A 24,215-nucleotide genomic window follows, 5' to 3' on the forward strand; every position below is an offset into this window, starting at 1 on the left:
ACAATCCCAGAAAAGAAAAAGCTAAGTCAGTATTACAAAAAATATTAAAGGGACTTCTTTGAGAAGGAAGAAAAAAAAGAACATACATCTGTTGAATAACAGCAATGAATACATAACTATCAATAATCACTTTAAATGGATCAAATACTCCAATCAAGAGACATAGGGTAGTTGAATGGATAAGAAAATAGGACCCATACACATGCTGTCTACAAGAGATTCACTTCACCTTGAAAGACATACAGACTAAAGGGTTGGAAAAACATATTTCATGCAAACTTTAAAGAATAAAAAAGCTGCAGTAGCAATACTTTATATGAGACAAAATAGACTATTAAACAAAATTATAATGAAAGAGAAAAATGATATTATATAATAATAAAATGATCAATACAACAAGAGGATAGAATCCTTGTAAATGTTTATGCACCCAACATAGGAGCACTCAAATATATAAAGGAAATATTGATAGACATATAGGTAAAGATGAACAGTTATACAATCATAGCAGGAGACTTTAACACCCCATTAACATCAATGGCTAGACCTTCCAAAGAAAAAAACCAACAAGGAACAGTGGCCTTAAATGACACATTTGAGCAGAGAGATTTGATATTGTCTGAGAATTTTATCCCAGTATATACATTCTTCCTGAGTGGATATAAAATATTTTCCAGGGTAGACCACATGTTAGGACACAAAAGAAGTTTCAATGAATTTAAGAAGACTAAAATCAAATGAAGCATCTTCTCCAACCACAATGATATGAAAGTAGAAATCAATTACAAGACAAAAACTGGAAAACACACACACATGAAAGCTAAAAAACACATTCCTGGACAATGAAAGGGTTAACGAAGAGATCAAGGAAGAAATCAGAAGCTATCCTGAGACAAATGAAAATGAAAACACAGCAATCCAAAATCTGTACGACAGTGAAAGCAGTCCTTAGAGGGAAATTCATAGCAATCCTCCAGAAACAAGAAAAACCTCAAATAAAAAACCTACCCTTACATATAAAGGAACCAGAAAAAGAACAACAATGAAAGCCCAAGTGAGTTGAAGGAAAAAAACAAAAAATATCAGAGTGGAAATAAATGAAATAAAGACTAAAAAATATGAAAGATCAATGAAACAAAGAAGTGATTCTTTGAAAAGATAAACAAAATTGACAACCCTTTAACGAGACTCATGAAGAAAATAAGAGAGAACCTCCTAAAATAAAATATAAGGGATGTAACAACTGATACCACAGAAATACAAAGGAATAGATAGTATTATGAACAATTATATGCCAAAATTAAATAACCTGGAAAGTAAATAAATTCCTAGAAACACACAAACGCCCAAGACTAAATACAGAAAAAACAAAATCTGAAAAAAATGATTTCAATTAATGAAATCATAGTAATAAAAAAATTCCCAACAAACAGAAGCCCTGGACTAGATGGTGTAACAGGCGAATTTAACCAAACATTTGTCAAAACAACAAAAACAAAAACAAAAACAAAAACAAAAAACCCAACACCTAACCTTTTCAAGCTACTATAAAAATTTCAAGAGAAGGGATGATGCCCAAGCTCATTTTACAAGGCCAGCATTACCCTAATTCCAAAACCAGATAAAGCACTACAAAGAAAGAAAATGATAGGCCAATATCCCTGTTAAACATTGATGCAAAAATCCTCAACAAAATATTACTGTAACAATGCAAAGTCATCAATACATTAAATACGTCATACACCACGATCAAGAAAAATTTATTCCTATGATGCAAAGTTGGTTCTGTATCTGCATGCAAATCAATTAACATGACACACCATGTAAACAAAACAGATTATAAAATTCATATGATAGTACCAATAGATGCAGAAGAAGCATTTGACAAAATCCAGCACCTATTTATAATAAAAACTCTCAGGAAAGTGGGAATAGAGGGACATGCCTCAACATAATAAAGGCCATATATGACTAACTCACACCCAACATTACACTCAAAGGGGAAAATCTAAGTGTTTCCCTTAAGATCTGGAGCAAGACAGGATGTCCACGTTCAATACTTTTATTCAACATAGTACTGGAAGTCCTAGCCACAGCAATCACTCAGGAAAAATAGAACATCCAAATTGAAAAAGAGGAAGTAAAACTGTCATTATTTGCAGATAACATGACACTGTATGTAGAGAGCCCTGAAGATTCTAACAAGAAACTACTAGAAATGATCGATGAATTTCGCAAAGTAGCAGAACACAAAATAAATATTCAGAAATCAGTTGCATTTTAACATACCTATAATGAATTATCAGAAAAAAAAAGCTAAGTAAACAACCCCATTTACAATTGAATCAAAACAATATAATACCTACAAATAAATATAACTGAGGAGGTAAAAGACCTGTACTCAGGAAGTTATAGAACACTAAAGAAAGAAACTGAAGAAGGTACAAATAAATAGAAGCACATACCGTGCTCATAGATAGGAAGAATTAACATCATTAAAATGTCCATACTACCCAAATAAATCTATAGATTCAACACAATTCGTATCCAAATACCAATGGTATTTTTCACAGAACTAGAACAAATAATCTAAAAATTTATGTGGAACTACAAGACTCCAAAAGGATACAGCAACCTTGCAAAAGAAGAACAAGGTTGGAGGTATTACACTACCTGATATCAAACTATACTGCAAGACTATAGCGATCAAAGCAGCATGGTACACAGAGACCAATGAATAGAACAGAGAGCCCAGAAATAAATCCATGCCTTTATGATCAGTTAGTCTATGACAAAGGAGGCAAGAATATATTGTGCAGTGGGGTAAAGACAGTCTATTCAATAAATGGTGTTGAGCAAATTCGACAAATACATGCAAAAAATAAAACTAGACCACCTTCTTACACCATATAGAATGAACTCAAAATGAATTAAAGACTTAAATGTAAGAAACAAAGTCATAAAACTCAAAGAAGAAAACATAGGCACTGAAGTCTCTGATATTTTTCTTAGCAATTTTTTTTTTCTGATGTATCTCCTTGGGCAAGGAAAACAAAAGGAAAGAAATTTTTATGGGACTACATCAAACTAAAATGATTTTGCACAGCAAATGAAACCATCAACAAAATTAAAAGAAAACCAACTGAATGGAAAATCATATTTGCTGATGATACATCCAAAAAGAGGTTAATATCCAAAATTTATAAAGAACTCACACAACACAAAAAACCCCAAACAATCTAACTTAAGACTGGGCAGAGGACCTGAGTAGACACTTCTCCAAACAGGGCATACAAATGGCCAATAGACATATGAAAAGATGCTCAATATCAGTAATCATCAGAGAAATGCAGATTTAAACACAATGAGTTATCACGCCACACCTGTCAGAATGGCCATCATCAACGAATCCACAAACAACAAGTGCCGGTGAGGATGCGGAGAAAAGGGCACCCTCATGTACTGCTGATGGGAATGGAAATTGGTGTAGCTACCATGGATAACAGTATGGAGGGTCCTCAAAAAATTAAAAATGGAACTGCCTTATAACCCAGCAACTCCACTCTGGGAATATATTTGAAGAAACCTGAAACACTAATTTGAAAGAATACAAGCGCCCCTATGTTCGTTGCAGTATTATTTACAATAGCCAAGCTATGGAAGCAGCCCAAGTGTGGCTCAACAGAAAATGGATAAAAAGCAAGTGATGGCACATATATACAGTGGAATGTTACTGGGCCATAAAAAGAATGAAATCTTGCTATTTTCAAAAGCATGGATGGACCTAGAAGGTATCATGCTAAGTGAAACAGACAAATACCATATGATTTTTATTTATACATGAAATATAAAAACAAATAAAACAGAAATAAACTCATCTAGAGAACAAATTGATGCTTGCCAGATAGGAGGATGGTTGGGGGGGTGGTGTAAAAGGTGAAGGGATTAAGAACTACAAATAAAGAATTACAAGACAGCACAGGGAATATAGTCAGTCATATTGTAATAACTGTGTACGGTACCAGGTGGGTATCTGAGATAACGCGGGAACATTTTGTAAAGTATATGAGCGTGTAACCATTGTGCTGTACACCTAAAACTAATACAAAGTAATATTAAATGTAAACTGTAATTGAAATATAAAATTTTTTAAAGTTTATAAAGTAAAAAAAAGTTACAGTTTGCTAAGGTCAATTATTATTGAATAAAAATTCCTTTTTATAAACTTAGTGTAGCCTAAGTGTGCAGTGTTTAGAAGTTGACAGTAGTGGACAATAGTGTCCTAGGTCTTCACATTCACTTGCCAATCACTCACCCAGAGCAACTTCCAGTCCTGCCAAGTCTGTGCATAGTAACTGCACTCCACGGGTGTACCATCCTCTTCTTTTATACCATGCTTCTCACTGTACCTTTTCTTTGTTTAGATACAGAAATACCACTGTATAAGTGTCCACAGTATTCAGCACAGGAACATGCTGTACAGGCTTGCATCCCAGGAGCAATAGGCTATCCCACACACTTCTGGTGTGGAGTGCACTACACTGTACCACGTAAGTGGGGGTAACTGCACAATGAAATCGCCTAACAATGCATTTCTCAGAAGTACCCCCACCATTAAGTGGTACGTCTTCCCTAAGCTCTAACCACTGAAAAGGCTTTGAAACAATGACATCCCAGGTGCAATGAACACTTTTGGTTTCAGATCTGAATTTCTAAATATTCCCCAATAAAATTAACCGGGACTCCTTAAAGTAATGCTTTTTTGCTAGTTGACAGAAGGAAAAGCAAGGTCGGACTGAACATTTCGTTGTGACAGAAAGCATGGGAAACACCACACCCATCAGGAGCCCTGCGGGCAGGACTGAGCTGAACAAACACTGGGCAGCTTTCTGACATCATAAAGATTCGAACACTGCACAGAGCGACTATAACCTATTGTGAAACAGTAAAAAAATTAACAAATGTAAGTCCGTAACCACAGTCCCCAGAAGAGAAGAAGGAAGGGAGTGATGACTGTCAGTACACATGGAGACAGGCTACTTAAATAACTGCACGAGTAGATTTCCATAGTGAACAGGATCTTCACTAGTAGAGAAAAAGGTATGCGTGCCTCTTTCACATCCATTAGCAGTACCTTATCTGGAATTACTGATTGGAACTAATTATACATTAACCAGGAAATATGCACATTTACAATTCCACGGTAACTGTAAGGATGCCGATTTCTAATTATGCTCCGCCAACCAAACTCCCATACACAACAGAAGCACATTGGTCAGAGGGCAGCCCGGTAACAGCGGGCCTTCCCAGGACTCCGGGAGCTCGGGCGCCGCTTGTGGTGTGCTAAGTTTGGCTCCAGAACGAGGAAACCTGGCTATCCTCTTCTGTTCGAGTGAAGACTATTTATTTTTTTCTAAATAATGATGTAAGGCTCAAGTAAAGGCTCCAATAAGACACAAAATTAAGACCAGCGGAAAGTGTCACGAGCAACTCGGTGCCTTCATACGGTAATGAGGGTTCTGGGAAACCGCTGATATATGTGAAACCTGGCTTCTACTCTGTGCAACCAACTTGCTTCTGTCACCTTTTCAAAAACATCACTAAATAAACTGGGAACTTTAAATGTAAACTTGTCACGAGAATTTGGTGAGTGTGGTCTCACCCTAATAATCTATACCCCAATCTGAGACACTGTAATAACTAATATTCATAATGGTGACTAGAATACAATCTCACATGATTACTAAGATTTCAAAGAAAGATTAAGCTGCATGTACAGTCTGTGTTGCTGTTATTTTGTATAAATGGCATTTTAATCCACTCTGATAGACAGTTGCGGTCAAGAGCTCTGGCATCCATAATTAATCAGTTATCTGTCAAGATAGATGAATTTCACTGCATCAGAAATGTAAACCTTTATAAATATAAACTAAGATAAACTTAAACTAATATAAATATTAAATTCAGTTATGTTCCAATATACTTTCCAATATAAATGTCTCTTCATATTAATGCCTTAATTTTATATTTTCTTTTCATTTCTTAAGACAATAAAATGGCCAAAATAAGCTTATTTTTAGATACGTACACTGTCTCTCACACACTGCCTCATAGCAAATGAGTAAACTGGTTAGTAAAATTACCTTTTGAGGAAGAGAAGTCTGAAACACTGTCAGTAATATCCCAAGGCTCCCACTGAGGAAGGCAGAAAGGGGGCTTGGTTTTAGACAGTTAAGTGCTTACAGAAACATTTCAACAGAGGAACACTGAAATGCGGCAGTTAAGGATCTTAAGGTTAAAGTCTACCAAATGATTAGGGAAGTGAAAATGATAACAATGACATTTCCACAGATAAAATAATCAAGAATAAAACACAAAACAATACTTCAACAAAATCAAATCATAGCATTTTATATTCAATTTCCCTAGAGTTAAAATGCCACATGTGCCCCAATGTTAACTTTTTCCATGTTATTTAGACAACATAGATTTGATGTCTGCAAACCTGAGACAAACCCAACCAAACTCGTCTTTCCAGCAGTAAAAGGCTTTAGCAGTATGACACAACTTATTATCTGCAAGGCCAATCTTTACGACACCAATAACCTGTTTATAGGGGTACATTAAAAACATACAGTTCAGTAAGCCATTAGTGAACTCTGACATGGAAAAGTGGGCATAAAAAAAAAAAGAAAAAAAAGAAAAAAATTAAAAAAAAAAAAGAAAAGTGGGCACTGGGTGTTTTCAATTACACAAGTGTATTATTTCTCCAGCAAAACCAAAGAATTTTGCCCTGGCCTGGTAGCTCAGTTGGTTAGAGCATGGTCCCCATATGCCAAAGTTGTGGGTATGTCAAAGTTGTGGGTTCCACCCCGGGTCAGGGAACATACAAGAAGCAACTAATGAATGCATGAATAAGTGGAACAACAAATTGATGTCTCTCTCTCTCCCTCAAATCAATATTAAAAAAAAAAAGAATTTTCACTTTCTCATAATATTTCACCTAAACTAGAGTTCTCTAAATTGGGTCTCAAAAACCTCCCTAAATTAGATTGAGAAAACTCTGGGTTTGAATTAATTTCTCAGGCAATTAAGGGAAGATGATTTGTGCCAGATCGCGGCCTTGGCATTATGTTTGTTTGATTACACGCATCACATTCTAAGATCTGTAATAAAGTCAGAGTCAATCAGACAAAAAGCGGGGGTAGAGGTGGGAAGCATAATACTTGAGGATTTGTCCTGATGAAACCTAGGATATAATGAAGTATGAGTGTAATAATCTGTCGCACGCCCAATGGATTCTCACAATTGTACCCAAATCCTTCTTTTTCGCTCAGTTTTCAAACACAGATTAAATGACCATTTGGTGGAAATTTAACAGACGTATAGGCCACTGAACTACATGAAATTTAAGGGTCTCTTATAGCTACCCCAATTCTAAGTCTCTGTTGCATACTCTGAAATATTTTGAGCACCTTGGTAGAGTGAGCAGACCTCCTTGTATCTATAGCCCCTTCAATCTACAACTAGTAGGACACTTATAACACAACTACGGTTCCTCTGCTCAGCGGGCAGATTCCTGAAAGATGCACACAGTGGTACATCTGACGGTGGGCGTGTTGGCACATGTGGCGAAGGTGGGATGGTAAGGAGACAGAACCCACAACCCTGACTACCCAGACACCTCCGCGGAGCCCACATTCCCAGCCAAAAGGGTGCAGCGGAGCAGGGAGGGCACAGCCTCTGCAACAGCCCAGCCTGGCCGGGGCGCACAGTGGGGCTGCGGATTGGATCCCTGTTGGGGCGAGTAAGGGAGGCAAGCAATTGATGTTTCTCTCTCGCATCAATGTTCGTTTCTCTCTCTCTCTCTCAAAATCTCTGCCCCCCCAACCCCCACCCCTTCCTCTTTCTCTGGAATCAGTGAATATGTCCTAGGGTGAGGATTAAAAAGAAAAATCTTCTCAAAAGAATATCCAAAAACTGAATTTAGAAAAAAAACTGCTGAGACAAAAAATCCTATTGTATTATGCTTAGTTTTAACCTGGTTACTACTGCGAAGGCTACTGGCCTGTACCTTGCGCTTGCTCTGTATGACCTAATATAGCCCTTAGAGCTTGTTTTCAGGACAAACTAATTCAAAAACACAACCCGAAGAAATAGGCCTGGGGATCACGATTATCCTAGGTAATCAAGAGCTAAGAAGCTAACAGAAATGTTAAAGCCCAAAGTAAAAAAAATTTATAAAACTTACTCAATTCTTTGCTTATAAAGAAAAGTTTAAGAGAATATGACAAATATCCATGTACCCATCTAGTTTTTTCACTTCTTAACATTTAACCATACTACTTTCTCAGATTTATTTTCCCTTTTTTAAAAATAAAAAAATTAAAGCACTACAGTGAGAGCCAAACTCTTGTGCATTTCCCCCAATTCTCTTTAGAGAAACTAGATTCCAAATTTAAGTTTCCATGTATGTTTTTATACTTTAACTCACATGTATGTAGCCATAAATAATATTTTCTATCTTTCTGCATGTTTTTAAAATTTGCAGAAATGAAATCAATACTATATCAAACCTTCAAAATTATAAATTTTGAGAATATATAATTGTGGCTCAGGATATTCATTTTAACTGCACTGCAGTATTCCCTTACAAGTATATATACCACAGCTTATATTTTCATTCTCCTGTGGACTGCCATTTAGAGGGTTTCGAAGTTTTTAATATATTTTTAAGGATTTTATTCATTTACTTATTTATTTATTGTTAGAGAAGGGGGGAAAAGAGCAAGAAAGAGAGGGAGAGAAACACCAATGTGTGGTTGTCTCTCCCATAGCCCCAACTGGGGACCTGGCCTGCATCCCAGGCATGTGCCCTGACTGGGAATCAAACCGGTGACCCTCTGATTCACAGGCCCACACTCAATCCACTGAGCCACACCAGCCAGGGCCAAGTTTTTATTATTAAATTCAGCAATGCATTAAAAAATGTCAGCAGTGTCTCCCTGGGCACCAGTGAGAGAATTCTGGCATTCACATTTAGGAGAAGGACTGTTGGGTTGTATTTAATTTTCAATCATATTTCAATTTCATAAAAACAGTCCCTAAAATGATTTACCAACTTATGTTCCCACCGAATATATTCTGGGTCACCAGTCTTCATTTCTTGTCCTATTTAGTTCTATCAGAACTCTTCCCTTTTTGCCAGTCTGATCAGTACGGAGTTTTATTCCTTTTCAAAACTCTTCTGTACTTGCTAATAAGTTATGCATTGTTTCATCTGTTTACTGGCCATTCAATTTTCCTCTTCAGTGGAATAACTGTTCAAACCCTTTGCCCATTTTACTATTTGGTTGTCTTTTTCTTGATGACAGTCAAAAATTCTTTAATCTGAAAATAAATCCTTTGTCAATTATACATGTTATAAACCTCTTCCCCATGTTTGTGGCTTATCTTTTATTGTATAAAATTTTGCATGTCAAAAAATACAGGTTTCCATACTTTTAGATACTTTTCCTTATCCAAGGTCACCTAATAGGATTGTTATGAGGATTAAATAAGAGTATAAAACACTTAGTGCTAGATAGAAAAAGCTTATTAAATGTTAAGTGCTGTTGTTGGCATTGTTATTTATCTTTTATTCAGCAACCCTGCTTAATTCTGTTATTACTTCTAAAAATTTGACTGTAGATTCTTTTGGATTTGTAGACAATCATCTGCCAAGAACATAGATTTGCTTCTTCCTTTCCAATCCTTTTATTTCTTTTTTTCTAATTTCACTAATCCTCCAATAAACGATTATCTGCTTCCTGACTTTAAATAGATTGTTTCTTATGTCTCATTACTAAGAATAAAATCTTCTTGAAGTTTTGGGGTACAAACATTTTCAAGAAATTCCCCAGTTCTGATTTCTAAGATATTTATGAACAAGTGTTGAACTTGTTATCAAATGATTTCTCTGCAACTATTAAGATGACCATTTCTTTTGTCTTCTTTATTTTTAAATTTTAAATGTGGCCAACTAAATTTATATGCAGTTAAAAATCTTGCTTTTACACTTATATGGTAAGTCATCCTCTTCACTTCTACTTATATGATGAGTCAGCCTCTTGACTCCTACTTCCCCTGGGCCCTTTGCAAGGAATAAATGAGTAGAGAAGACCTGAGAAGGCAAGTAGCAAATTAAAAAACTAAAGCCTTAAACCATGGCAAAATTCCCTTAGAAACTGGAAAAACATAGAAATACGGTACACATATCAGAAGTGACTTTTAGTAAAGAAAACACAATCATAAAAACAAAGATCGCTGGGCACCTAAGCAATACAGCTTTTGAAGCCATTCAGTCAGCACTCATGCTAGACAACTGTGACATCACTCTTACTTGGTTTATAGCGTTGAGTATATCAAATTAGTTTAAATGGACTCAGAAAGTAATCTATGATCCACAAACCTTCTAAAGACAAATTTCTATATAGTTGAGCAAGATTCTAACATGTGGCTCAAATATTAGTTAAACAACTGAACTAAAAACACTTTTTCCAGTAACTAAAATATAGAACATCTTGTACCTTTCCCTCTTTCACAATATAATAGAGCTTTAATATAAATAAAGCATTGAGGATGAATAATGATATAAAGGAAGTTCTTAAAGCCAGTAATGGAAAATACAACTAAATAATTTTGATAATGTGTTCTTTTGGTCTTTACGAAAAACACCATCCAAATCAGAGTAAGGGAACTTCTTATGAACCACACTCAGAGTAAGTTTTTATTTGATGAAATAAGGACACATGCAAGAAATTCTATCACTGAGTCTATTTTTATCTCTGTAAATCTTCTGGTCAATCTTGTGTTAGATCGGCCTTCCCTCCTACAAAAGCAAGACGAAGAAAAAGAAAACTTGAACCCTAAACCAGATATCCAACAAAAATTGAAAGAAAATCCAGAGACTACAGTAATATAACAATAATTATAGTTTAGTTAACATTTATTGAGAGCTTATTATGTTCCAGTGCTTTACATGGGTTTGCTATTTTAAACTCAGTTTGTGTTACCATCACACTCTAAATTTAGTTTTAAATTCAAAATGTAAACCAGTATCTGATCACTAGATTTTAGTACGTAATAGTTTGTCATAAGAACAGGTATATTACATAAAATCTAATTAACTTCCCATTACACTCAATGTAATGACTTCTAAATGTAATAAGGGTTATCAGATTAATGACACTATACATTTCCTCTCTTCTCTAATTATCCAGCTTTAAGTCAAGATGACTTAATACATGTATTTCAGTTCCTTTTTATTAATGTATCTGGTGCTATCCTGTAATATCTAAAAATAGAGCTTTGAATGTGGTAAAAATATTTAGTAAGCATAAAATGTTAGCAATTCTACTTGAAGATTCAGAAATACATCCTTGAACCAATGGTCTAATAACTGAAAGCTTTTATGCCTTTCCAATAATAAAACAGATAAGTATGATGAAGGTCGTCCATCCAATGATGCCTATTATCGGCTAGGTATAAGCTAGTGAAAATCAGGAGATAAGGTTTTAGTCCTGATTCTGCCAATAACTTGTAAGATTTTAGACAAGGTAATTAACCAGTTTAGATCACAGTTTAATAATATGAAAAAACAAAACAAAACAGTTTAACCAAGTAATTTATGAATTCTAAATTTCAGTGAAAATATTTAAGATATCATGAAAAATCATGAAATCATGAGAAAGTATAAAGCAAAGAAAGCTCTAAAGTCTGGGGGAAATGTCTTTGCATTAGGAAAATTTATCAGGAGGTAAAAAAAGGACATCATTTAAAACTTCATTGGCAAGCAGTGCCAAAAAAAGAAATCAGGCTTTCTAATTCATTTTGAAAGGGCTAGTATAAAATTTTAAGATAGAAAGCTCATTGTTAAATGTTATTGTTTTATGTATAATACATTAGGCTTAGCACTTTTAAAATTAAATTAAATTAAATTATTTATTTTTCCCTATGAAAACTTAGAATAGTAAGGGGTACTTTAATAACTAACTCATACAGCATGCTTATAACTATTTTCAGGACTTAATGCATAATCGTACTATCTTTAAAGCTAGTCACAGTTGTTGATCACATCATATAATACAATACTGTTTGTTTCCTTGATTTACTTGCTAGGAAAACCTTGGTGAATGGTATAAAGGTCATTTATAATACTGTTTTTTATTAGAAAATGCCATATCCTTAATAGAGGTTGATTTTTGAACTACGTTTAAGAATTCACGCTAGTAAGAGAAAAAGAGGTAAATAGTATCGATAGGTGCTGAACTTCTGAAAACTTATATTCTACCAGGGTGATAATCAAAATGCAAAACCCTGCCTTTCTAGAAACTGTTGAGTTTACTTCCAATTTTTAAAGCAAGACTACAGCAGCTACAGCCTTGGATTTCATCTCGTCTTACCATCTCACAATGTCCAAGAAAATCTTTAGGTAAATCTGAGTATTAAATCATAATACACTGTCGAATATATGTGGAAGAAAGTACATAATCATTTTTTATCAAAAGACCATCAACAATTTTGGAAGAGAAAACACAAGTCTCTAACTGATGCATGTAACAGCTGCAAGAAACAACCAGAAAAAATATCTGGGACCAGCCCAGGGATGAGGTTCCAGAATGTGGACGACTGTCATGTCACAGTTTGATATCTGAACATTCCACCCTCAAAGGAAGCAACCTAGGTATTTGAGAAATGTCATGTACAGGCAATGCTAAACTAAAAATAACATTGACAGTAAAGGCTCTTGATGGAAAGTTACAAAGCTTCTAACAGTTACATAAGTCAAATTGGTTTCCATTTACTTATGAGAGAGAAGACGAGGCATTTCAAAGGCTTTACTAACCAGACTGCAAAGAGATGACACTAGGGATCTAAAAAATAAATCTGTAGTTAAATTTTAAAGAGCTTTTCAGACAGAAAAGATAAGAACAATTCCCTTGGAAAAAGAGAAGCAGAAAGCAAGCAGCAAACTGCTTCTTCAGAATATTCAGCACAACACTTATGTGTCATGACATGCTTGCGGTTAACTGAAATATTTGGATATTTGAGGAAAAATGTATCTCTTCCTCTTAAGAATGAAACCAAAAGTTATACATTAGAAAGGACATGATATTTTAGACCTTAAACATTACAGTTCCCTTGGGAAAATGGTCACCAGGTTGAGATAAGACACTCTTATTATTTACATTATATATTTACTTTTCCAGGAGCTATAAGCTTCAGTAATAGAAATCAAAGAGGGCTCAAATTTAGCTTGCATGATTTTAGGGAGATATAAATAAGTCACACATTTATCTTGCTAAAATAAGATACTAATTTTTATTTTTTAATTTAAATTAGAAATTTAAATAGTGATTGGTTTTGTTCCTTAACTTTGTAAAAAAAAAAAAATTAACTTGGTAACTTTACCACCTCAGTTATATAAGACTCTGACTAATTGCATTTCTAAATACAGAACAAAAAGATTTGCATTTTAGCAGAGGAGAGTAGGAGGAAGCATGATGTGGATGGATATAAATTGCTGACACTAAAGGACTCTTAACACGCTGGGATGGTTATAAAATAGAAGCTATGAAAGCATCTCTGCTAAGGATTTTAAAATAATTTGGGTTCTTTTTCTAAGATGAACTAGTATTGTTTGATAAAAGTTTAAAAACTAGTACTATTGCAGGAAAAAAATTATATATTTTCTCTTATAAAAATTAAAATACAATAATTATGCATTCTTAGGAATTCAGTAATATCAAAGGTAAGAGGATTATCAAAAGTACTACATGAATTTCTAGAAATCTGAAAATTTAGAACCTTAATCTTTACAGTGTGAAAACTCGTCTTGAAATTTTTTATTAGATTAAAATGTAATCACGTTCACTTTGATGTCATATAATTTTTTGCACTTTATTAAGCTATGGAGCTCAGTGGAGAACACTGATAGAATCTCAGGTGGCTTTTGTTTGCTTCTATGGGTTGGTTTCTTTCCCTTTCATGAGCTGGAGGGCAATGCTTTTCCACTTGGACAGCACAGAACGGATGATGAAGACTATTAAGAGCAAACAAACAGCTTAGAATTTTGCCCTACAGCAAGACCTGACCTTTAGCATGAGGAACAAGAACGCTGGCTTCTGAGGCAGATAAGCCTCAGGGTTTGAGTCCACTCTCTAATCACTTCCCAGTTTGCAAGATCTTGAGCAAACTGCCTATTTAAGTCTCAATTCCCTCAAATATACAATGAGAATGACAATAATAATACATACCACTCAGGGTTACTATATGCTTTCATGAGATTATATATATGCCAAACACTAACTCAGTAAGTGTCAATAAACAGGGGTTATTTTTATTACAATAATTTTTCTTTACCTTTGCTCTGAAAATTTTTAGAAGCCTCCATGGCATAGAGCTAACCACAACCTGAGTTGGCTTTCCAGAGCAGGTTCAAGTGAATCTGGTTGTACCTCCTAAATCAGGGCTGAGGTCTCTCAGGACCGGTATACACACAGAATCCCGTTCTACTCCTTCCTCCAGCAATTGTCTTAAATGTAAACTTAACCCAAGAAACCTTAGATTTCTGCTCTCTTCTACTGAATACCATATAAAGTATTACTACATAATACCTTTCAAGAGCTAAGTCTGGTCTCAAACCATTAACAGATGAGCTACATGTGCTTTTTTATTTTTCTTTTTTAAGCGGACAATGAAAAAGAGGTGTAAAATCGGAAACTGCCCCATTTATGGTTCTGAAAATTAAAATACTGATATCATCTTAACAGTAGAACAAACATGCCAGGGGGGCTAGGGGGCTGATCTGTGATTCAGAGAGAATTCTGGTGCCCCTGTTATCTGAGTGATGAGGTCTATAGAAGCACCGTATAAATATGGAATACTTACCTTAGTGGTGAAAAAAATCTCTTCAAGAAGAAAAAGAGTAAATACAAATATTTTATGGATAGAGATGGTTATCCTCACTAATGTCAAGGAGGAAAAAAAACACACAACACTCAAAGGGAACAGCAGGATTACTCCCTTATGTTAATTTGAACAGCTTCTTCCAACAGTCTTCCAAGATCTTTTTAGTGAATCAGTGCTGCCTGTGAAATATTAACCCACCAGGAAATAAGTTATAATATGATATATACTGGTGGCTTAGGAAAGAAAGGTAGGTTCTTTTAATCTCGAAAACTTCTCTACATTAACCTCAGGTCTAGAAAAGTATTAAGAAATAAGCAGATTTCAAACAGAAAAATGAGTAATGCCTGACTAGGAAAGAGATACACTGCCCAATAAGTATGTGGAACAATCTATTTCAAAAAATGATCATTTCTCTACATACATTAAGGCTCAGTTATTCAATTTCTGGATAATCCAAAAATTAACCATTCACTTAAAAGCAACCAAAGACACACGTGCCCAAATATAAAGTAAAGATAGTCTCAGTGAAACATTCTGAATGTTACTGGAGGTAAACGTTTGAGTAACTGATTGAAGTACCTTACCTTCTGCTGTGGCACAGGTTTTAGGATCGATACTTAAGATTATTCCAAACGATGGCACTTAGGCACAGATTCCTCAGCTGACTCCTCAGGATACAACAGCTCTGCCTTCCATGCAAACCCGAACGGCATGAATCACAATCTCTCTGGCTCGGCCCTTTTCAGGCACAGGGTAACTCCACATCAAACCTCCACAGCACGTTCAGGCTCCCACGCTGTGTTCAGGACCCTCATGAGCGGTCTCCGTGGCCTGCTTCTGGTCCTGAATGAAGCCTAGCCGGCTGTGTGGGGGGAGGGCTCTCGCCGTCGGGAGCTAAATCCTGCCTTCCCAGCACGTCCGGCTTTGCAACACCACAGCAACACACCCAGCTCCAGCTCACACTTGCAGAACAGGCTTCCCCAGTCTAGCTCCACCCACCAGCCCCACACAGGTGAAAACTTCCTGCCCAGAAAACACCAGTATGAAATTGGTATTTAGTTATGTTTTTACTCTTTTCAAAACTTATCTAGATGGGAGACACTGTATGTAGCCAATAATAACGGTGGCACTTAAGGGCCAAATAAATAAGACAAGTAATCAATCATGCAGGGAGTACTACCAGTAAAAGTCTGAATCATTAAACTAGCAGCAACAGGCTAAAAACCTACCCTTTTCAATATCTCTGCTGATAGTAAGTCGTGGCTGTTGTTCTAGTAACGCATTGAAAAGCTATCAATTTATACAACCTCTCTCTAAAAAATCCTGAGATGACAATTTCTTAAGCATCTATTAAAAGAATAGTTGTTTTCGGAATTGAAAATCTAGAATTAAACAAAATTTCCCAAGAATATCCCCCTTCTTTATACACTGACCAAGTGTTAAAATTGTAACTTTACCTATATAAATACCGAAGAGATTCCATATTTATACTAAATTACAGTACTGTACTGTGTTAACTCTATTAAAGTTATTCAAAGAAATAAATGAATTGAAGGAGATTAACATATTTTCTGTTCCACACCACTTTTTACTAACACCAGTGTAAATCCACACTGAGAAACTTGTTTTTAATAAACACGGTAATGTCACAATGCGTCAGACACGATTCTACATACTTTACAAATAGTCTTTATTATAACCCTATGAAGTTGATTCTTACATTATTCCCATCTCAGAGGGGAAACCGAGGAATTAAGCAAGGCCACACAGGTCGGAATTGTCACATTCAAGATACGCAGGGACTATTTATTATGCACCTTGCCAAAATCTTCTGCTCCTGATCCAATTTATTCTTTCCTTCTCTTTAAACACTGCTCTGAATACAAAATTGTCCATAAATGGGAAGCCACAATAAGAAAAACAATGAATTGATATGATTTTAAAATATGAATGACGATAAGAGAATTCTAATATGTGACAGAAACAAAACATTTATTTTTACCAACGAAAAAAACTGCATTTATAGGTTTTACTAAGTAGGAAATGGGGCTCCTAAAGTTTATTCATACTGGAGAACTCAAAGCCACCCTTCTGTTGTTCAAATTTAAATTTAAAACACCCCTCTTCCCACCCTTTCCTTGTCAGTACTAGACACAGAAAGGAAAGAAGAAAGGAAAGCACAGGGGAAAAAATACAGAAGGGGGGGGAATCCATGCTGCAGAAAAGCCATCGTGGGAACACTTCTTACCACTAATAATCCTCGCGTATTACCTAGCATATAAACACGGAGAGGAATAAATAAATCCAACAATGGTTTGCCTGAGTGCAGGAGAGTTACTCGGTAACAATAACTCCACCTGAAACCCAAAAGGCTGCCCTCAATGCCATATAGAAATACACAGTAGGCAAAATGAGGGTGTGCAAAAGCTGGTGAAATTGCAGTCGGGTCCATAATCTCGTTCAGCAGTGCTTTAACCGTGTCGGCCTTCTGGCTTGGGTAATGTACTGCACGGCTATGCAAGAAGTTACAACTGGGAGAAGAGTTTTTTGAATATACGGGACACCTGTGCTTGCTGTTTTCCAACTTCTGAGACCATGATTAATTCAAAATAAAAAGCTAAAAAATAGGGCTGACTGAAAAGCATTATGCTTTGTCTTCTAATGACTGCTAATGGCATAGGAGGGCTCACCCATTAGTTTTGGCTCATATTTAACAAAATGTGTGGGGGTTCTCCTGGGAAGGCCTGTGTGTATCTGTGCGGAAGAGAGGGCTGGGGCAAGAGAATTCACTGGAAAGGCAATAAAAAGATATTGCCATCGTTCTATGATAAAAGCTGCCTGATTTTCAAACCCGTCACAGTATGTCTACAAATGCTACCAGCTTAACAGCCAAAAATATATCCAGAACCATCACCTCTCAGCACCTGCGGAGCCGACCCCTGGTCTAAGCCGCCACCACTTCCTGTCAGTCTCATTCCGAAAGCCGTCACGGAGCAAAGCGAGGCCGTTCCCGTGGTGCCTCCGTGCATGACCCAACAATGAGTGCTCAGAAAAACAGGTCTTTATTCACAATATTCCAATCCTGGGGGGCGGAGGGTTGGGAGCGCTCCTGCTCTGAACCCCGTTCTCTCATGACACCCAGCACGTCCCTTGCTCCCCAAAAGGCTATAAACTAAAACCAAGCCCAATAGTTCCCCATCCCCTATCTGTCAGCTCTCCCTCAGGGTCTGGGGTATGTTGTCTTCAACCTCTGTATTGTAGTCCGGGAAAGCATGTACTGTGTTACACTGTGGTGAAGTCCAGGAAAGGCACAAGCCCTGAGTGTCCTTTTCATCCTTCCTGAATTCCGAGAATCCAGATAAGGGTCCAGGACTGCAAGGCAGAGTCCTTGGGGGCTTCGGAGTCAGCTGGAGCGGGCACGATCAAAGAGCAGCCTGCCTGCTTTCCTACTAGCCCAGGCCGCGGGGCCGAATCCTGACTCCAAACTGCATGGCTGCTTCTTCCCACATGGCTGCTACAGCCTGCTGCCCCATCACGCTCCTCCAGCATGCTCCTCCATCCTGGCACTCCTCCATCACAATGCTCTTTTTCAAAGCTGCAGGCCCTTCCTTTTAAATCCTGGAAGTCAGTCCACCTTTTGCCCTGGAGCAGTAGCACAGCTATTATCTAGGTCAGCTTGCCACAGATATGCAAAGCATCTTAAAAGCTGTATTATCTCCTTTCCCATCCCCCAAACGGTGGCCTGTGGGGACCTTGGGGATCCCTTCCCGCTCTGTTTCCAAGCCACTGCCAATCTCCGTCTCCTCCCCATATCCTGTCCTATCCTTAACTCAGCAACCAGAGTGCTCCGTGAGGGACAGCTGGGTCAAACAGCAACTGCTCAAAACCTTCTAGTGTCTTCCCGTCTGATTTTAAACGAAGCCAAAATGGACAGTGGCTCCCAGGCCCTGAAGAGTACGATGCTCTCACCTCTAGACCTCACCTCATGACCCCACTCACTGATCTAGTCACACTGGCTTTCCTGCAGATCCGTAAGCAAGCCAGACACACACCCAGCTCAGCATGTTACCACAGGCAGCTTGCTAATTATTAATAGGGAAGGGGGCAAAGGGACTTAGACGTTGAGCTTAATAAACTGGGGCGCGTAAGCTTGTTTGTTCAGCCAGGAAGCTACAGCTTCCCACACTACAGGGGATCACAGCATTTCTCTGCCAAGCGGATTAACACTGCCCTTCCCCTTCCCACTCCAGCGCCGAGTTGTTGGGGAGCACAGGGGGAGGTGCTTGGACGTAGAGGCCTGTCAGTCTGACCTCGGGGTGGACCTATCAGAAGCCCACAAAAGCTTGGGAAGTTGATCGGTTATTTTGAAAAAGCACTCGGTTATTTTGAAAAAGCACCCGGTTATAACTCCAGGGGAACAAGGACGCTCTCGCTGCTCAGGGACTGGGACTTGGCCCGTTTGTTCACGCGCGTTCTCTCTCACCCAGGAACACACGCAGCCACGTGGGTCAAGCTGCCGTGTGGGGCCCACAGCAGACCCCGCGGGGTCCAGAGGACTAAGCTTTAATATGAAACGTGTCCTTGCGGAGGACGCAGCTGGACTTCGTCCACGGCGGGACAGACAGAGATGAGACACGGGGCACCCCACAGTCTCCCGTGCGCTGGGCCGTGAAGTGCTCTTCTCACATCTCGGGGAAGGGGCTGGTTTCTACTGGCAACAGGTATCCTTACACTCACAGTTCCCTCTCTGGAAAGCTCTCCCCCAGGGATGTGCGCCCCTCCCCGCCCTCATCTCCTTCAACTCTTGCTCAAAAGAACCTTCCAGTAAGCCCTTCCCTGACCACTCCGTCTGCTTTTAAGCAGAACCCGACGTGAACCGCACACCAGCACCGGCACCTCCTCTCCCCCGAAAGCCCCTTCTAGGGCCCATTTTTCCTCCATAGCTTCCTCTATCACACTGTGTATTTCATCTGTTCACCGTTCGCGCTCCCTCGCATCACACTCGAATACAAACACCGAAATGACAGTATTGCCGCAATGCTGACTGCTTTAGCCCTAGTACATATTAGGCACTCAATACACTTCTAATCGATGAATAAATGAATGCTGGGAATGAGCCCAAATGGAAAAGCTGCTTTACTTGGGGCAAGGAGGAGCCTGATGAGGGGCCTGCTCCTGGCAATGGCTGCAGGGTACACGGGAGTTCGAGAAACACTCTTGATAACGATAGTGGAACTGCTCATGCTTATCCATCAACTCTTTTGGACTAAAGGTTATGTGTAAAGGATACAAATTACTATAATAGAATATCTGCACACAAACAAAACAAAATAATATGAAATTCACTGCCATACTCTATTTCTGAATGAGTGATACGATCAACAGCGACTGTAGCCTGAAATGGGTAGTCCCTTATCTCCCCACGTCAGGAACCAAATCCAAGTTGTGTTTAAAAACCTTATTTCAGTAGTCAGTGTCAAGGCAGAGCAACGCAACGGGCCCTCGCCGGACATCCCCTGTACACGCAGCCTTCGGGGAAGATAAAGATGAATGAGACACACTCGTCGCCGGTGAGGACACCGCAGTTCAGTGAGCAAGTGGAACAGCTGCTATTAGATTTGACTAGGGGTAAACGGGAGACGGGGTTAGAGGAAGGTGGGTCCGGGGAGCTTTCACGGACGAAGCAGACTATGGCCTGAGTCTTGAAATACAAGAAGGATTTCCACTGGGCAGCAGGGGCAGGGGGCACTCGTCCGCAGGAACGGGCGGAGCAGAGGAGAGCTACGGCCCCGCACGGCGTGTTCAGAGAACAGGGGAGCAGTGAGAGCCCAGCAGGGCACACAGGGAGAGAGCCCAGCACAGGAGGATGGAAGAGGAGGGAGGATGGAAGAGGAGGGCGGCTGAAAGGCCGTATGAAACAGACTCTGCAGTTATCTTTTATATATGAAGAAGAAAGATTGAAAATTATTTTTTGAATTAGAGAGGCATCAGGAAGATGAGAGCTGAAACAGATCAGCAAATTAAATAGGTTCCTACCAGCACTTTTCCCCTGTTTCTGCTCTGTGCTGTTCATAAAGGCCAGTGGAAGTTCAAATACATCTTTATTTACTCCTGTTGCAGTAAAAGCAAAAGGTATTAAATATTTGTTTTGAGAGAAAGGACAATAAACTTTCTCTCTATTCAACGGTGTATAGTGGGAAGAATTCTGGGTTTTGAGTTAATTAATCACGAAGGAGTTAATTTCCGTCGAGTCTGGCACGGCGCCCAGCATACAGTATTACTGCGCACGTGCTGGCTATGGTTACTGTACCATCAGACGGCAGATTCCACTAAGTCCTAGCTGGGAAACCTCAGCCAGGTCGTTTAACCTTTCTGGGTCTCTGGTGCTCTATTTGTTAAAAAAAGGAATGTGACGCGGAGATAGAAATATATCAAGATTCAAATTCCAATTTAAACAATGTAAATACAAGTATCATAAACTCTAGCACACTTTACAGATGTGTGGCATTATACATTTTCTAACTGTTTTTCCCTGATGCAAAGTGACAGACAAAGAGTATCTTGAGCCGTGCCTTGCAATGTATTAGGAGAACATTTCCCTGGGCATGCTAGCACTTTGGTACTCCTTTCAATCTTAAAGCAATGCCTCCTAGGATACGGATTTTAATAATCTGATGCTGAAAGTATTAGCCTCCAGAATACCAGCAAGCACATGTTCAATGGGAAGACTATTCAGTACAACATCCCCCACACAAAATAAGTAAAAGCCTGGACCTATTTTACGTGATATAGAATGTTTAACCACTTCACACTGAAGTGACATGTAAAGAAATACGATTACAGAAGAGCCAGGTGCTAGAAATGCATAACAAAAAGAAACAAACAACAACAAAACCCAGAAACAATCCAGAAGCGAGCAAATGAAAACAGAGGTTAAAACACTATAATTAAGCAAAACTGCAAGTAACACGACAAGAAGGCCAGCTATTAGAGGACCAGTTTCCTAAGAGAACACGACAAAATGAAAGCCGCGGCTACTCCTGCCTAACCAACAAATGCAGCTGTCATCCAGAGAGAAGACAAAGGCTTACGACGCACACTCTGGTAGAGCAATCGGCCGAAGAGGCTCCGTTCCCCACCACAGGCCCATGACGACTACTGCAGCTCACCTGGAGATGCTGGTAAACAGATTACACCAACAGATAATATGTTAACTAAGGATCTGCATAAACCAAACGGACCTCGTTTCTGACACTTGGACTTTCAATGACATAGCACAGCAAATACACATAAAGCAGTAAATAATAATAGCTGACATTATTAAGTATCCAGGGGCTTTCAATGCCTTATCCCTAAAAGAATCTTGCCTCACTTTTCAGATAAGGAAATGAGAAATCAGGGAAGCCAAGTGATGTCCACATAGGCACTAAAAACGTGGCACAGGGGTTAAAACTCAAGGTTAGAGCCTGTGCTCGTTGTCCATTCAATTGTGCTGCTTTTGACACAGACATGTAAATTAAAGAAAATATCTACATGAAACTTAAAGTCAAAAATATCTCTTTTATGGGATGGGTGCATTATGAAGGATGCTTAGAAATTACCTATTTGGACAGACCGGAGTAAAGGGGAGCCCACCATCTGTCTGTTTTCATATTTCATAAAATAATACATGTTCATATTAAAGGACTTATACCAAAGCAAACAGAAAAAAAAAGGTCTCTTGCTACGTCCCTAACCCTATTCTTTTCAGTTAGGTAGGCATCCTTCCAGATCCTCTGCTATGGATTTACAATGGGATTATACTGTTCTGTAATTTTCTTTTTCAATTAAAAATACACCACGGATTAGCACATATGCCTCCACTCCTTCTTTTGGACAGTTGCAGAGTATTTCAGAGTATGGAAGTACCAAATCTATTTTGAAAATGTGATTTCCAACATTTGTATTTTAAAGTAATACTGCAAAGAATAATCATCTGGATGGGAGGTATATTTTAAAAATACCAAGTGACCAATCCAAAAAATGACAAAGGACTTGAATAGGCATTTCTCCAAAGGAGAAATACAAATGGCCAATTACCACATGAAAAGACATTCAACATCATATTTCCGTATAATTACCACCTGGGTCACAAAAGAACACTACCGGTCACGTGGAAATCCTCTCTCCTAACCATCCCAATTGCCTGCCCTCTCTCTCCTCTCAGATGGTAACTGCTATCCTAACTTTGAACTCTCTTTGTTTATATGGAATTTTACAGTGTAAGGTGTAAGTATGTATGTATATCAGGCTTCTTCTACCAGCATTTATTTCTATGAGATTCATCTATGTTGTTACATACAGCCATAACCCATTTCATTTCCACTGGTGCAGAGAAATCCAACGGAAAGAACAGGGCTTTATGTACCCATTCCATTATGGATATATCTTTGAGTTTTTCTAGTTTTTTGACAATTAGGAACATCATAGATATACCTAAGAGTGTATGAAGAACGCTTGTCCCGCATTGTGCTCCCCATGAGCAGTGTATGAGGATCCCACTGATTTATATACTTACCAACTTTTGGTACTGTTACTCTTAAATTTTAACCATTCTAGTGGGTGTGTATTGGATCAGTAAGGTTTCAATTTGCATTTCCTTAAAGACTAATAATGTTGAATATCTTATCACATGCTTATTGAGCATTTTGGATATTTGTTGTGAAGTATCTGCTCAAGTTTTCAATCAATTAAAAAATAATTTTATCTGTTGTTATCTTATTTGCTTCTTTACATAGTTTGGTTGCCTGACCTTTCTCAGATATGTTTACTGCAAATATGTTTTCAATCTCTGATTTGCATTTTTCATTATCGTCATAGCATATTATGATAGTGTTCTGAACTTTAATTTTCATCATTAAGGCTTACAATTATGATTACTGCTTTATGCCTAACCTAAGATCATGAAAATATGTCATGAGGCTATTCTATATTATCTTTTAGAAGTTTTATCTTCCACATACAGATCTATAATTCCCCTGGAAAGGACTTTGTACATAGGGTTAAATAAGGATCAGATAATAATTTGTCCAGGAAATCCAACATCATTCACTGAAATGACTGCCTTTTGGACGATGCTCTGCAAGGTCATTTTTATCATAAATCAAGGATCTGAATATACACAGTTGGTTTCTGAACCCATCCTGTTTCACTGAGCTACCTGTCTGTCCTGCGTCAACACCAGTATCTTAATTAATGAAGTTTTAACAATGAATCTTGATATC

The 24,215-nt window shown here is 38.1% G+C and overlaps 1 protein-coding gene across 2 annotated transcripts in view; it reads right to left on the reverse strand.

Annotated features, from left to right (window-relative positions):
* ARHGAP32 (Rho GTPase activating protein 32) overlaps positions 1-24,215 on the reverse strand; it is a 174,440-nt gene that overhangs the window by 34,101 nt on the left and 116,124 nt on the right. Inside the window, exon 1 of one of the 2 annotated variants that reach the window (XM_090257890.1) lies at positions 15,537-15,858. The exons of the other annotated variant lie outside the window; for it this stretch is intronic. The gene's annotated coding sequence lies outside the window, so the exon portion shown is untranslated. Of the gene's footprint in view, positions 1-15,536; positions 15,859-24,215 lie in introns of those variants that run through there. 2 annotated transcript variants of the gene reach the window in all.

This window comes from Furipterus horrens, unplaced genomic scaffold (assembly GCF_987537825.1).
Source record: "Furipterus horrens unplaced genomic scaffold, mFurHor1.1.pri manual_scaffold_11, whole genome shotgun sequence".
Taxonomy (NCBI): Eukaryota; Metazoa; Chordata; class Mammalia; order Chiroptera; family Furipteridae; genus Furipterus; species Furipterus horrens.